This window comes from Odocoileus virginianus, chromosome 9 (assembly GCF_023699985.2).
Source record: "Odocoileus virginianus isolate 20LAN1187 ecotype Illinois chromosome 9, Ovbor_1.2, whole genome shotgun sequence".
Classification (NCBI taxonomy): Eukaryota; Metazoa; Chordata; class Mammalia; order Artiodactyla; family Cervidae; genus Odocoileus; species Odocoileus virginianus.
In genome coordinates this window covers 47,027,202-47,032,278 of record NC_069682.1, presented here as the reverse complement: position 1 = coordinate 47,032,278, position 5,077 = coordinate 47,027,202, and the positions used below count along the sequence as shown (strand labels likewise).

At 47.9% G+C, this 5,077-nt stretch overlaps 2 pseudogenes; both read left to right on the top strand.

Moving 5' to 3' along the window:
• The first annotated feature begins 2,020 nt into the window (after nt 1–2,020).
• Nucleotides 2,021–2,582, top strand: LOC110145853 (alpha/beta hydrolase domain-containing protein 17C-like; annotated as a pseudogene).
• On the top strand, nt 2,094–4,335 carry LOC139029647 (alpha/beta hydrolase domain-containing protein 17C pseudogene; annotated as a pseudogene).
• Nucleotides 4,336–5,077: the final 742 nt, after the last annotated feature.

Here is a 5,077-nt window from a genome sequence, read left to right as displayed (position 1 = left end):
GCATCCGGTACCTGCATCATATGATTGCCTTTTTACTAGAAGGAATGCTAAAAAGCTCTCACATTCATGTTAACTACGATAAGATTAGGGAAGTGACTCAAGAAAAAGATGAAAATCCTGCCCTTTTTCTTTCACGACTTACTGAGGCAGTCCAAAAATACACTAATCTAGATATTTCCATCCCCGCCAGACTTCTGTTCCTACATGTCCAGTTCATAAGCCTGTCAGCCATTTTTTTTAAAAAAGGAATTTACCAATCCTCAAAGTCTAAAACACTCAAGGGTGGATTTTAATAAGATGGGCATACCTCTTTAATGGAAAAATCCAAACCTCTAAGAAAAAGACCAAAGTCTGAGTGTACATTTCTATGACTGGATAATAATTAGATGCTCAGTACACCAAAAACTTAACTAATGAAATTAAATGGGACAAGACATGATTGTTGCTGTCTGGGGGAAAAAATTCAGGTAATTATACATTCTCCACCTAAACAAAAGGTCAGGCTGTCCTACACTGTGAAGCCGTCACTTGCGCCATTAGCTTAAGCCAGAGAGGTTCTGCCTTCAGTGTTTTGATCCATTTCAAAAGCTACTCTGAGCACCTGGCACCTTCTTCTGCCACATCCTGTACACACGATGCAAGGAATGGACCCCAGGAGTATACAAACCAATGGAGCAGGAGAGTCCTTTATGAGTAAAGATGCTAAATCTGAAACACATGGTTGGTCCTTTTATCATTTAGAATCTGCAGCTTCTGCCTCTTGTCAGGTGCCTGAAAAGCTGCCAGAAGCAAAACTTGCCAACTGAAAGCGTTCTTGGAGATGGGTTTAAGTGAAACTGGCCCTCCATCCCTGACATCAATAAAAGTGGAGGTGCTCCAGTATCTTTTGGGGTTGGTTTAGACTCTTGCTCATCCAGGTAGCTGGGTCGTTGAGCAGTGCACCTGGGACAGTGTGCATCACATCTCATTTATATGTCTGTTCTTTTTGTAGGTTTCCCTTTTTCAACAGCTTTGCTGTTGGTTAGTCACTAAGTCATGTCAGACTCTGCGACCCCACGTAGCCCACTAGGCTTCTCTGTCCATGGAATTTCCCAGGCAAGAATACTGGAGTGGATTGCCATTTCCTTCTCCAGGGGATCTTCCCCACCCAGGGATTGAACCCACATCTCTTGCATTGGCAGGCAGATTCTTTACTGCTGAACCACCAGGGAAACCAGTTTTAACAACATTATCTAGATAAAATTTACATACCATAAAATTCACGCATTCTAAGTGGGTCACTAAGTTTTAGTCATTTTGCTGAGTTGTGCAATGAGCTGTTTTTACTTCTAACACTCTGACACCAGATACTTGGGTTTTCTCCCCACGCCAGTCAGTTCTCCCACTTACTACACAACAATCAGTTCAGTCGCTCTGTCGTGTCAGGCTCTGCGACCTCATGGACAGGAGCATCCTAGGTCTCCCTGTCCATCACCAACTCCCGGAGCTTACTCAAACTCATGTCCATTGAGTTGGTGATACCATCCAACCATCTCATCCTCTGTCGTCCCCTTCTCCTCCTGCCTTCAATCTTTCTCAGCATCAAGGTCTTTTCAAATGAGTCAGTTCTTCGCATCAGGTGGCCAAAGCATTGGAGTTTCAGCTTCAGCATCAGTCCTTCCAGTGACTCTTCAGGACTGATTTCCTGTAGGATTGGCTGGTTTGATCTCCTTGCAGTCCAACGGACTCTCAAGAGTCTTCTCCAACTCCACAGTTCAATAGCATCAATCCTTTGGCGCTCAGCGCCAATAGGGTGTCCTATAAATCAATTCAATTTGTTGGAGTTTGGCGCCTCGCCCGCTCCGCTGGGCCGCAGCTGACCCGCCCTGGCGGCAAGCTCCGCGCTGGCCAGACCGGCCCCGCCTCCCCGTACCCGCTAGGCCACCCCACCCTCTTCCCCACCCAGCGCGCCTCCCCGCCCCTCCTCCAGCCGCGTGCCCGCCAGCCCTCGCTCCCCAGCGGGCCTGCCTACCTGCAGTGAATGAACGGCTTCTCGGTGGGCGAGCTGTGCTGGCTCTTCTGCTGGCCCTCCTGCCCGAGTCCTGTCGCCGCCAAGCTGGCCTTCCTGCCTCCCGAGCCCACCTCCACAGTGCAGGTGTCGGAGCAGCGCGGCCCGGAGCGCCCGCTCCGGCCTCTGCCGCTTCCACCTCCGCCGCGGCTCAGCAGTCCGAGGAAACGGGCGGGGGCCCGGAGCGTGCAGCCTGCACCTGACCAAGCGCGCCGACTGGCAGTACTCGCAGCGCTAGCTGGACGCGGTCGAGGTCTCTCGCGCACTGCGGGGAACAACCGGCTAGGTTGCATGTTTGTGCGCTGCGTGCCCTCCAGCCGCTACACGCTGCTCTTCTCGCACGGCAACGCGTGGACCTGAGCCAGATGTGCAACTTCTACATCGGTCTGGGCTCGCTCATCAGCTGCAACATCTTCTCCTACGACCCACTCCGGCTACGGCGTCAGCTCCGGCAAGCCGCTCCAAGAAGAACCTCTTCGCCGACATAGACGCCGCGTGGCAGGCGCTGCGCACCCGGAAACATCTGCATCAATGAAATGCACAAAACTTAGCTCTCTGCCTCCCAACAACATCTTCTTGCTGTCTGTAACAGCCTGTGATGAGCTAGCTGCAGACACGAGCTCTTCCGGATGTGCTCTGGTATCGTACCATTATTGGAGCATGGATTGCCATGTACTGCAGAAGTCCCGAGAACATCATCTTGTATGGTCAGAGCATTGGGACGGCCCCCACGGTAGACCTGGCCTCCAGGTACGAGTGTGCTGCCGTGATTCTCCATTCGCCTCTGATGTCTGGGTGGCGTGTGTCTTTTCCCGACAGCAGGAAAACGTACAACTTTGACGCCTCCCCCGGCGTTGACAAGATCTCCAAAGTCACCTCTCCCATGTTAGTTATTCACGGCACAGAGGATGATGTCATTGACTTCTCCCACGGCCTGGCCATGTACGAGCTCTGTCCCCAGGCCATGGAGCCGCCCGGGGTCGAACGGGCCGGGCATAATGACATAGAGCTTTACGCACAATACCTAGGGAGAATAAAACTTCTCACGAACTTCCCAATTCCTGAAGACGACGACTTGATATTACCTCTTTGACTGTGAGCACGAGTCCTCCGTGTTACACATGCTTTCCCTGGACGGCGGTCATGGTGTGAGCACCGCAAGGAAGCGCGCAGCTTTTCCGCATCCTCATCAGACAGCCGAGGCTTTCTCAGTCTTCCGTATCCAGAGATCCTACCGATTCACACATCGTGTTAAATGGAATATTTGTGACTTCCAGCTTCATTGCCTTGCAGGGTGGGAATGAGAGCTGAGTGGGGGAACCACTTTCTCATGCTGTAAAAAAGGATGCTCACACCACTTTGTCCACCTTACCGGTCAGGTAAGATTCGTTTATGCAGGACTCAACCTCTCTCCACCCATGTTCTCAGTATTTGACCTGCAGCTCTCTTTCAGCCACAGAATTCGTGGGTTCAGTCCATTTGTGAAGCTGTGATAGTTTAACTGGAAACCATTGTGATGAAAATTCCTTCTTTCATTTTTATTAACATGCCAATTTTTTTCCCCCAAACAAATCAATTAAAGGGTAATTTACTGGAACTATGGTGATTGGCTTCATCAACTGGAACCATATAAATATAACTGGAATATTCTTAAACAAAATGAAACTTTTTTTTTAAGTGTAAATTTATCACAGTAGTCCACAGAGTTTTAATATTTTGATTGTCTGGCTGGTCTAACAAAGAACCTAGCCGACTTTCCTCTTTGTAGGCTTTTTTAAAGTACTGTACATATTTGCAATCACATTGTGCACAGATTCCCATTGAGTAATTTTCTTCTGTCAGGCATAGCAATGAACTGCAGATTACTTGCTGGTAATGTAAGTGATTAAATACATTTTGTTAATATGTTTTTATTGCTATGTTTTGCTATTAAAAATTTTTACATTTCCAAGACAAAAAAATGACAAGTTTATGCTTTGAAAATTTTATGTAATTAAAATTTCACAAAACTAATCTTTTTAGTTTAGGAGTTATTTGGGTTTTGACACTGGGGTTGCACCAATAGCATCAGAAATGTAAGATGCTTAATATTGTTACACTACTTCTGTTGGTTGCAGATTTGGGTTTGAGAGTTCTTCAGTTTTATTAAAAAACCACTTTTCCCCCCAAATTTAAAAGCCTTAAATGTACTGTAAGCCTCCGATTGTTGTACAGCTGGGTTGCGGTTGACTGCCAGTTTGTATAGTGTTGCCAGGATGCAACACAGTAGTTGGTCATGGAATAAAGGATGCATGAATCTGAAAAAACAATTTTCGTAGGAGTTTACGCAGACCCCACAGATGCCAGGGCTCAGTCCCACAGACAGTCCTCATGTTAGACGCCAGTCTCAAATCTCAGGTTGTCACCTGTACTTCTCACTGACGAGCTATACATGGGGATTCCTGCAACATCCCCTCCTCAGGTGTGATAACTCACTAGAGGGATTCGGAGAATGCAGGAACGTACTATGACTGGTTTATGGTAAAGGAGCAATCGTGTGGGCATAGGGGCAAGGTATGCAGGAGGGGCGCTGAGTTCCCATCCTCTCTCTGGGCGTGTCACTCTCTCAACACCTTGGTGTTTTCACCAGTCTGGAAGCTCCCTGAGCCTTGATGTTTGGGGTTTTATGGAGCATCCATTACGTAGTTCTGATTGAGTAAATCATTAGCCAGTGGTGATTAACTCACTGTTAGCTCCTCTGTCCTCTCTGGAGGTCAGCACAACCCTATAGTCGTGCTTACTAGCCTCCTTCCTAAAGCCATCTAGGGGCCCCCAACATGAGTTATTTGGCTACTAGCCTCCTTCCTGAAGCCATCTAGACCACTCATCACCCCAGAGACACCAAGGATTTTAGGAGTCATGTCCCAGGAACCAGGGACAAAGACCAAATATTGATTTCTTACATCATATCCAATACACCACAATCCAGTGTTAGGGTATTTCTGTCACCCCAATGAGATCTCTTTTGTCTTTTACAGTTAATCCTCATCC